Source organism: Medicago truncatula, chromosome 8 (genome assembly GCF_003473485.1).
Source record: "Medicago truncatula cultivar Jemalong A17 chromosome 8, MtrunA17r5.0-ANR, whole genome shotgun sequence".
Taxonomy (NCBI): domain Eukaryota; kingdom Viridiplantae; phylum Streptophyta; class Magnoliopsida; order Fabales; family Fabaceae; genus Medicago; species Medicago truncatula.
The window spans coordinates 2514160-2525499 of record NC_053049.1 but is presented as its reverse complement, the minus strand read 5'-3'; the positions used below and the strand labels follow the sequence as shown (position 1 = coordinate 2525499).

Sequence of the window (11340 nt, the reverse complement as noted above, 5' to 3'; positions counted from 1 at the left end):
AAAACTCGGTACACAAGTTTACTTCTCCATATATCCTGAAATAGAAGAATAATTCAAATCACTTGACCGTACATGTGGAGAGAAGATTGTAAACAAATTCAAATTTGGATGGAGGAAATTTGGGAGGTAGTTATGATAAAACTTTGAATGTATTTCATCAGATTGGTTTTTGTCCATACAAGTCATCGTTAAATTAATTATTTACTTTATTAATATTTTAAAGTAATCTTTGTTTTGTCCGTACTTTGTTTTTAAGTACGTCACATAAAACCAAAGATCTAACTGATTTTTTTTTTTGTTTTGTTGATAAAGATAGGAACTTGTTTGAAATATTAACAGTGTCAAAGACTCAATTGAGAGTGACTTAGAAATATATATGATCAATTTAGTAGTTTACTCGATTTAATTGTAACAGTGGTGCCTTGATTAATAGGGAATGAAATAGATGTGGATGTTATGCAAACATGGAGCATGTGACCATGTCACAGCCCAAATTGAAGTATTAAGGTGTGATAAAAACACAATAAAAGTAGAAGAGAGTTGTTAAAAAATTATACTAAAATAGTTGTATAAATAACATTTTCTTATTGTTTTAATAGGCCATTTGAAACACGAACATGCCTCTCAAATGTTTCAAAGTGCCCCTATCAGGACGTAACTCCCAATCACGCAAATTTAGTGCTATGACACATTCTTTTTTATTTTGGCAATGATCGAAGTTACGAACTGATCTATTTAGAGATTAGGATTCGAATAAGCTATATGTAGTTACTACAACTATGGAGGAGTAGAACAAATGTTGCTTGACCAAAAGTTATAGATTTGGAAATTGTTTGGACGTTTAATTAAGTAAAATTATTCTGTTCTCGTTGTCAAATATAAAAGAAGGTTGGGAAAATAATAAGTGATTTTTTAATATCAATAGTGTGGGCCAATCCACTTTACCGGGTTTCAGAGTATTTCGACCAAAAAACAAAAAACGGCGCAGACCAAAACCTAGTACAATACAAAAAAAAACCTTAAACCTTAAACATTGAAACAAGGAAACCTTTTTTGGTCGGAAGCGGTGGATTCACTTTCATCAACAACAATGGTGAAACACTACAGAGCCCCGGTTAGTATACTCCAAATCCTTTTCCCCTTTCACAATTTCCAAACTCTTTTTTCTTTTCTTTCTCTTTTCCTATTTTAATTCATCGTATTTTTTTTCTTTCTTTTTACTACTTTATCCATCGATTCATATTGTGATTTTAGCGTTGCTTTTTGTGTATCTGTATGCATTCATGTGTACAATTATATGCATAATCAAGTTTATGCTTTCAAGTAATATAGATATCTGCATTCATTATATATGTGACGTCGTCGACACCTATAATAATTTAGAAAAAAATGACAAAATTTAATGTAATCATATGTGTTGGTGTCGCGTCTGCGTTGGATGCTGACAGGGTTGGTGGTTGGACACCAAACACCTTTCGATTAGAAGCATCAGTGTTAAAGAGTTCATAATCAAATTAGGGTCTCAAGGTTTAAAAGTTTCAGCTATTATTATCTTATTCTGCTGATATGTTGGAGCTTATTGTTATTGCTGAAGTGCTTTTTACATATGAAGCACAGACACATACACTGACATCATATACGACACTACTGACACACGTCAACACCAATAATAATTTGAGAAAATAACATAATTAAATGCATTAACTTGTGTCCGACACGAACACGGACATGTCTTCGATCAGAAGTGTCGGTGCTACAGTCTCTGTTATGGTTGGCGTTGAAGGACAAAAATTTGTAGATTTTTTGTTTTGTTTTTGGAATTTATAGTTTTTAACTGTAGCTAGTTAGAAAAGAAGAATGGAAATTTTCTAGCTGAAAGTTTAATCCTTTACAAATATTTGGGGGCATGTTAGGATTAAAGTTTGCTATATTATTTTGATCAAGCCTCATTTTAAAAAATCAAGTTTGATTAAATTGAGTCTGCTCTAGCGCTGTTTATGTTTGGGTAACTCTTGTCAAAAGCATGTATGATGAAAGGTAATTCATTTAGATAACAATTATCGAAAGTACTTTTGAATACATAATTACCAAAAAAATCGCATAACTTTAACAGTATACTTTAAGAGGTATAAGTTAAAATGGTAAATGGAACATTACAAACGGAAAAAGGAGAATCAAAAAGTATCAGGGTCCATGCAAACTATGTTTGAAGCCAACATTGGTTTGGCTAACGGACTTATTTGCTTATAGGAAAGTTCTTTTGCTCTGAATGTACTCTGACAACTTCAAGCTAAACATGCCCTCAATGTTGTTGCTACTTTTGTATGGTAGGGGAAGAAAAAGGAGGGAAATGATGCCAATTTGTCACCAGGACACAAGCACTCAAGAAACTCCAAATCAGTCTACCTCTTTTCAGGTACCCTGTCGGATTTCTAACAAGGATCACCTTTCATATTATTTGTATTTTCTAGCATTACTTATTTGTTGTCATTTTGAAAATGCATCTATATAATGTGCGACTCTGAAACGTTTGTGAAAATATAACGTGTTAAAGTGTTACCACTTCGATTCTTACATTGGCTTTTGCAAATATTAGGAAACTAAGCATTTGGAAAGGTGTAACACCCCGGCAGCCTAAGAAAAAGGTCAAGGGAACTCATCGGACTTATTACCATTTGAAAGATGTTAGCTTTCTTCATCACGAACCTTTGCTGGAAGAACATAGAACAATTAAAGTACATGACCGACAAATAAAGAAAGCCGAGGCAAAGAAAAACCACAAACTTGCAAACAGGCTACGGGAGAAAACACCAAAACCAAAGATAGACATGATTATTCGGCAGAGGTTTGCTTGCTTTTTGTGTTACGATCAATTTATGTCTTGTAGCTGGTGATAAATTTTCCAGATTCTTTGATTTTTCTATGTATTATAGGTACCCAAGATTTGTGGATGCGCTTGGAGAATTGGACGACTGTCTTACAATGGTGCATCTCTTTGCAGCATTACCTGCGTCAGAGAGCAAGAAAATTGATGTAGAGCTTGTACACAAATGCCGAAGGTATATAATACTTGGAATTTGTATAAATTTTGATCAGTATGTGTAACTTCTATATTTCTTTAAGAAAGTGCAAATTTGAAAACAGTAATATCCTATCTTCTTAATTTATTTATTCTTGCTTACCTATTGCTAGATTGGCACATGAATGGCAAGCATTCATATCTCGTACTCACAAGTTGAGGAAAACATTTGTATCTGTGAAAGGCATATACTACCAGGTATCAATTGTGGGATTTGTAATGTTTGTAATAAAAAAATTGTACATGTTATATGGATATGGATTAATTCTGTTTTTGTGCAGGCTGAGGTTGAGGGTCAGACAATAACATGGTTAACTCCTCATTTACTACAACAGGTTGTGTCTGATGATGTTGACATGCTTACCATGCTAAATTTTCTGCAATTTTACGAGGTTGGTTTCATATTAATGTTCATATTTAGTGTCTTCGTTCTGTTAATACATGAACATTCATGTCATCACAGCCTCTTCTTCGGTTTGTGAATTTCCGCCTCTATCATTCTATAAACTTGGAGTATCCTCCCAGGCTTGATACTCGGTTGGAAGCTTTCGCAGCAGGTACCATTTTCTGAACTTAGATGGACCTTCAGAAACATGAATTTCTGAAGATACTCTATGATCTACTGATCAATTCTCTTTTCAAACTGTAGATCTATATGCACTGTCAAAATATGCCAATGCAAGCAAACCCTCTGGACTGATACTTGAAGCTTCTCAGTTAGCTGAATCTAAACAAGTGGAGTCCAAGCAAAAAGGGGCAGATGGTGAAAATGAAAAATCTGAACTAAGACTTGCTCAACTTCACCACCAACTTCTTTCTAATGAACCTGGTGCACTGATGCACCTGGTTGAGGACTTAGCAGGTGAAGATGAAAAGGATCAAGATACAAGAGAATGTAAAAATCTCTTCAAAAATCTTAAATTTTTCTTGAGCAGGGAGGTAAGACCTTTTGATAGTCTTGACAAACACAATTATTTGAAAGTATTCTTAATTTCATTTCATGTTTCTTTTCAAATGAAATGTATGAAAAAGTAAATTTTTTAATAATATACGGATGCTGTGAACATAACACAACAAAAACTTATTAGACTTTTTTTTATTGATACTATATTTCCTGAGCTTATTTATGAAATCATTTACATGATTGATTGCTATGACAATACTTGCACTGTTTTGGTCTAATTACTCAGGTACAAAGGGAATCATTACTTTTTGTTATTCCTGCTTTTGGTGGCACCGTTTCATGGGAGGGAAAGGGGGCACCTTTTGATGATTCTGATCAGAGCATTACTCATCAGGTTTGTGATTAAGCATATAATTTTCTGGGACAAGTTTTCAAGCCTTCCTTTTATATTCACTGAGCTATTGCTTTCATATGTTTAGATTGTTGACAGGGATGCGCAAGGCCATAGGTTTCTATCTAGAGAATATATTCAACCACAGTGGATATTTGATTGTGTAAATGCACGCATAATTTTGCCGACAGAGAGATATATGGTGGGAAGGTAATTTGTTTCCATTTTCCGTGCTTATTATTTTGGGATCATTAGGGTTCTTATTTGCTGTAGCAATCTTGGTTGGAGTGTGCTAAATTTTATTATGAGCAAATTAGTGTTTTCTTCAAGGGATCATGATATCTTCCCGTGGAATCACAAATCCACATATCCTTTCTTCTTTTCATCTTGTTATTAAAAAACTACCTTATACGGTGGTCTTGATCAATCCATTAGTTTTAAAAAAATTAGACCATCATGGACCACTTATATGGCGATCCACGTTAAAGCCACCCATATTCTACTATGTGCTCATGTTTATTAAATTTAAAATAAGAGAGTCTATGTGGTGTTTATGATAACTTCCCAAGTTAAAAACTTAAAATGTTTCTTCTGTTAACAGGATTCCTCCACCACACTTGTCACCTTTTGTTAACTATGACAAAGAAGGCTACGTTCCCGACTATGCAAAGACTATCAAACACTTGCAAGCTGCTGCCAGAAAGGAAATTCTTCCGCTTCCTGGTGTTGGAAAAGAAGATTCACTTCAGGGGGCTATTACATATACTTCAGCAGATTCTAATGTCGAAAAAGAAACATCTGCTGGTGTGGTACAGACCGGAGAATCAACAACGAATGGTCAAGAAAATGTCGATACTGATATGAGTTTACTTATGATGCCTCATAGTAGTAGAGAGTTATACGAAACCATGAAGGTAAACTTTTTTAATCTCCTTATGCATACTTGAGTTGCTTAATTCTTTGTCCTCTGCATAAATGGTTGCAAAGTGATTGATGGGCTAAGTCTATACAATTGGTTCTGAACTTCTTCAACTTTGTTTATTACTTATTTTGTTATAAATCTGTTATTCAGATATCTAATAAGCGCAAGCAGAATGAGACTGATCTTATCAAACAGCGGAAAAAGAAATTAGATGAAGCTAAGGGTCAAAGGAGTTGAAGACTCTGGCTATGACTTCATTTTTGGTATTGGAATTAAGGCAAGGTGAATGTGTTTCAATTTTAAGGTAGAAAAAGCCTTCAAGCTCAAAGTGCTCATGCAAGTACTTTGTATTCATCTTATTACAGAGAATAGCAGGGGCTCGAATATTTTTTAGTTACAAATTTCATTGGGATATCTTACATAAATGTTTTTCAGATATCAAAACTTGACATCTGACACAGTTTTACGGTTTTCGAAATTTTAATCATTTTTTCACTCTCCTTGGGTAAGACCAACATGAATGTGTGCAACTGCAATTGTAAACCACATAATTTTATCTTAAGAGTTTGAATTCTCAGAAATCTTAATCATATATTTTTGTTCTTAACTATTAGTTCTGTTACACTAGGTTGGTCTATAAATTTTGAATAAAGAAATATAACACTACAATCATAATTAACACATTTTATTTAATAAGACAAACATGCTATCTTGTCACACATATTACTCCATATGTTAATTAATTCTCTTCTCACTAAAGGGAAGGGAATTAATCAACGATTTATTTCATGAACATAATCTAGCTATGAACATACTATAGCTAGATTATTTATTTATGTATACATCTCATAGTGGAGATGTTCAACAAGCACAAACACATTTCAGATTTTTGCAAGAACCACTGAGTAAGCCTTCTCCTCTCCTGCAAAGATAACCACATTGTTGGTTGCCAGATGAACCAATACATGCACCACTGAAGAATTTACTTGGTTTCTCACAAGCCTCAATTTGCACCACTGCTTCTTCTGCAATTTCAAAAAAAAAACATATTATTTTTCTTAAGGAATGTATTTACAACACTCTAGTTAACAAAATACTTATATTTTATTGTTAGTATATTATGTTACATTAATTAATTATTTCTCTTGAAGATAAACTTGTAAAAGCAAACATAATGACTAAAATAGAAAATCATATCCCAAATTACTTTAATACAAACTTACGAGCAGCTAAGAGAACAATGAGAAAGAAGCACAAGCTAGCAAGTGTTTTCTTCTCCATCACTTCTTTTTTGTGTTCTAAAATAATGTAAGTGGTTATGTTCTATCACATTGCTAATAGATGTAGCCAATTTATAGAATCCCAGAAGGTGGAAAAGTATTCCCACCATCAATTTAAATTGTTATCTGAACAATATTTAGTCACTAATTGTTGTTTGAAAAGTCACCCCACAAAGAAGCACATGCTAGCAAGTGTTTGAAAAGTCACCATGAATGTTACTCCTTAGTCAAAGTGATAAAACCACAATTGTTGTCTTTTCTGGGTTGAATGAATGTTCTGGTTGCCGTGTGGAATTGTTGCTCCACTAATTAAGAATTTCCTCTTCATAATTATGAAATCGATGAAATGTTCTTAACTAAGGATCATTTTGTTATATATTAAAATAATAATGATTTATATAAAACAATGAAAAGTATTCTCGAGACTTTTAGAAAAAAAACATTAAAACTGAAAACTATTGTAATTAATATCAACTAAAATTAGGGTTTACAAACTAGTGTTTTCGAGATACTCTTTCAAAATCATAACTGGTAAATTAAAACATTTGTTAGCATTGGTTCAAAATATAAAACGATATATCCTACAAAAAATAAAATATATAATATCAATTTTGGTAAAAAAAAAAACCACGTGTTCAATAAAATTCAGTGGCTAAAATACTTTCTTGTCACTTAGCTTATGTGACTCATGTTTTCAATTGAATGGATTCAAAACATTATCTATATCAAAGAAAAAATGGCACACACATTAAAGATCACATGATTTCAACCCATGTATGGTATGTCCTAGGCTTGAACTCATATTAGTTTTGTTTTTTTCTCTAATCCAAATGTTCCCAACAAACTTAAAAAAAAGTTCATTTCACAAAAAAGCTCTGTTTGGTAATATTTTTTGACCATGAGCTTATAGCTTATTTCACGAGCTTATAAGCTATTTTTCAGAAGCTATTCCAAGTAGCGTTTGAGCTTATAGCTTATAGCTTCTCATTTTTTGTCTCATTTTTACCCTATCAATTTAACAAAAATTAATATCTACCCCTTGTAATAAATAACTACGTTGAAGAAAAACATAGCACTTTTAATCCCAGATTTCACTTTAACTAAATATATATGCTCACGCTTTTATTTATTTTTACAAAATATTTGCTCATGTTTACAAAATTAAAAACTACATTTTTTCTAAAAAAAATATATGTTACGTTTGCCTAAATAAATCATATTACGTTATGTTTAGTTTTGTTTTTAAGTCTAAAAACAAAATTTTGTTTGATTTTGGGTCAATACGTTTAATTTTGTTTTAGTGGTAACAATTAATTTTTTTTTAAAGGTTTTGTTTAATTTTTTTATAAAGTCTAAAAACTGAAATAAAATCAATTTTAAATAAAACATTAGCCAATTTATGAATTTAAAAATAACATATGAAAGACATATTAGATTAATATATTTAAACTATGAAATTTTAAATATTTTAAATATCAATTGATACAAATTTTATAATGAATTAAAAATACTCTTTTATGTCATTTTACGTTTATAAGCTAGTTGAACCGCTAATTTTACCAAACACTTCAGTTAGCTTATCAGCTAAAAGCTATCAGCTAAACGCTATCAGTTAGCTTATAAGCTATCCACTATTTTTACCAAACAAAGCCTATAACGCCAACATTTACGCTGTTGGGATGTGGTGGTCTTGGAGAAATGGGAACACTACTGGCTGAATTCTGTTTCTTTTGCTCACTTCCAACCAAACTTCTCAAAAAGACTCTAGCGTGAGTTTACTCAAACATGTGTTAATCTCTGCGTGACTTAACTCACGCTGCTTGAGTTAACTTACACATATATTATCACATGCGTGAGTTAACTCACGTTGTGTCTGTGCAAATTAGCAGAACATGCAGAAACTCATTTTGCCCAATTTTCTTCATTCCTTCATTCCTTCATACATCCATTAAGTCAATTGCATCCATTTTTTCATCATTCATTCAATCAAACATTCACTCATAATTAAAATATGAAGAATAAAGGAATAAAATAACGCAAAATATCATAAAAATGTAAAAGTGCAAGTGTAAATATATTACATCCATATCTGAGAAAATGTCATAAAAAAACTAAAAATATACAAACGTCATAAAATAAGACCCTACTACTCCCATGGACGCGTACTCCTCCTCTGCGGATCCCGCACCTCCTCCAGCACACGATACTGTTGCCGGATGATCTCCATAACGCCGACAACAACAAGATTTGAATACACATCATGAAACTCCATCATAGCGCTGTCCACTATGCCTCTGAGAACGGTCTGGACATAGCCCTACTGTCTTTGAACTCCCTCCGGCAAGTGATGCCCATTCTGGCTTTGCCGACCATGATCCACTTGGAGTACCAACATACATAATGAAAAGGCGTCAGGTCTCGTCGAGTCTTGTATGGCCTCTAGATGACATGAGTATGATCCATCGAATCAATTATGGTTCTGAAGTATCCAAGATCAGAAAAGCCCCTGAGAGGTTTCCATCTACCCACAAGCGGGTCAGCACGCACGTAATCTGGATCAGGCCTCCTTGGAACAAGCTGCCTGTAGTGCGCCAAAACCCATCCCTGCAAACACAAAGAGACAAATTTATATCATCATAAGTATCATACAAACAACTATACATTTACAATTCACTAAAAAAAATAAGAAAATTTTTATTACCACAAGCAAGCTCATGTAACCACCAACGACGCCAACAGCTGAGTCAGAGGTAAGAGAAAGTTGCTTATATAGGAAAGCAAGTCTCATCCCGCCCCATGACCAGTTGCCTAACAAGTCCAAATCCTAAAGCGCAGGCAGCCATAATAAATTAACGGTTTTGTTGTTCTTGCCAGCAAAAAAGATGTAGCCAAGGATGAGCAACAAAAACACCTTAATTTAGTTATTTTAATGTCTGTAAGAGTGTTTAATGTTTGTTAATGTGTGATGCTTGGGTTTTTCGTCTTTGTGGATTTACGTGGTAGGCTTGAAACAATATTATCTTCTTTATTATTATTATTTTACATGTAATGTTTAACAGCGTCTTAATTCTCTTAAAAAGATAGATGTATTTGGTTCAAAATTTTACATAAATACATAAACTTTTATGACCAAACTTTCTCTTATATTTAGGATAAGGGGTATTTTCTTTTGCATAAATGCATTTTTTTTTTATATTCATAGATATTTTAAAATACCCCACGAATTCTTCAAAATCCAGTAAGTACCATTCAAGATGATATCATCAAAAACATGAGACTAGCGCATATATTATATTTATTAAATAGAGTGGTAGCAGAAAGAAAAAACTATTTATACATATAGATAGCCATTTCCACCCCTATATGAAATTAGACTTTTATTTACATGTCAAAGAGACATGATATACCATTTGTAAATCGTGTCACATTGTATTACATTGCATTGGCTTAGATACTTTAGATAAAGAAAATTTAACACTCAAAACATAATTATTACTACTACATACATATTTAATTTAATCATGGCAGCATATGAACGAGCTGACTAGCTGCCTACCTTTGTACATATTAACCCATAAATACTATATTATTTATCTTATAACTAAAGGGAAGAGGATTAATTCACCATTTATTTCATTGACATTCTTCAACATACATAACAAACACAGGTCTTCATTTGGCAAGAACCGCGTAGTAAGTATTCTCCTTCTTGACAAAGAAACTCACATTGTTTGTTACCTGAATGTCCAATGCATATACCATTGAACAATCTACTTGGTTTTTCACATGGACCATACATCGTTGCCGCTGCAGTATCTTCAATTTTCAAAGGAAACAAATTATTTTATTAAACAAATGAAGATTTACAACATTCATATTGAATTAGAAGTTATTGTTTGCTCTGGCTTTAAACGGGGCCCCCGCAAGTGGGCGGTGGGATTGGTCCCCTCGGATTAGTCGATTCTTGGATCGGATACCGAGTTTTCAAAAAAAAAAAAAAAGAAGTTATTGTTATCGCGTCTTAATATCCGATTCATTCTTAATAGTATAAATTATAAATCTTTAAATTGATATCATATAAATATCAAACTCTAAATTTTTAAGGGTTTCTTGCATATATGTTATATAAACTACTTCAATTAAGAAAAATATAAAAAAAAAGAAAGTAAAATAAAGACTTACGAGGAGTTAAGAAAACAATGATAAATAAACACATGCCAACAACTAATTTTCGATCCATTATAATGATTTTTTGTGTTTCCTAAAAAATTATAAGTGGTAATTTTAATATATCCCAAGGTTTTGCTATTTATAGAGCTTTTGAAGTTCAACATGGATGAATATTCCAACCATCAATTAACTTGAAAGGTCACAATAAATTGGATGTGATCCCTTGGCCCGTGTTTAGATATACTACTTCTATGCCACTTCCTAATATAAATTGGCCATAGCCTTTGAGAAGTTACAGCATGTAACTTTGAATTGGACACACGTTTTAAAATCAATAATAATTGTTCTCCTTACAACATGTTTTTTGTTTCTTTACTTGAAGACACACAACATTTTAAGTTTAGGGTTGTGATGTCAGATCATCTTACGTTATTTTTAGCATATTTTTAGTCAATTTTAATAGATTTTACCAGCAAAGCAGGGTAGTATTAGATCAATACCCTATAATTTTGGGACATTTGTAATGTTTTCTATATTTAAGTATGTAATACTATTCTTCCCGAAACATAGCAATTTTAGGGTGTTCTTAAAGTA

The 11340-nt window shown here is 32.5% G+C and overlaps 2 long non-coding RNA genes and 1 pseudogene across 2 annotated transcripts; 1 reads left to right on the top strand and 2 right to left on the bottom strand.

The window, feature by feature from the left end:
* The first annotated feature begins 944 nt into the window (after positions 1–944).
* Positions 945–5903, top strand: LOC25500225 (pescadillo homolog; annotated as a pseudogene).
* A 51-nt stretch (positions 5904–5954) lies between these two features.
* Positions 5955–6680, bottom strand: LOC25500224 (uncharacterized). Its single transcript, XR_003007663.1, has 2 exons — positions 6520–6680; positions 5955–6321 (listed from the first exon to the last, which is right to left on the bottom strand). It is a non-coding gene; the product is annotated as an uncharacterized lncRNA (long non-coding RNA).
* Positions 6681–8603: 1923 nt separating this feature from the next.
* Positions 8604–10887, bottom strand: LOC112417228 (uncharacterized). Its single transcript, XR_003007783.2, has 3 exons — positions 10759–10887; positions 9278–10392; positions 8604–9180 (listed from the first exon to the last, which is right to left on the bottom strand). It is a non-coding gene; the product is annotated as an uncharacterized lncRNA (long non-coding RNA).
* Positions 10888–11340: the final 453 nt, after the last annotated feature.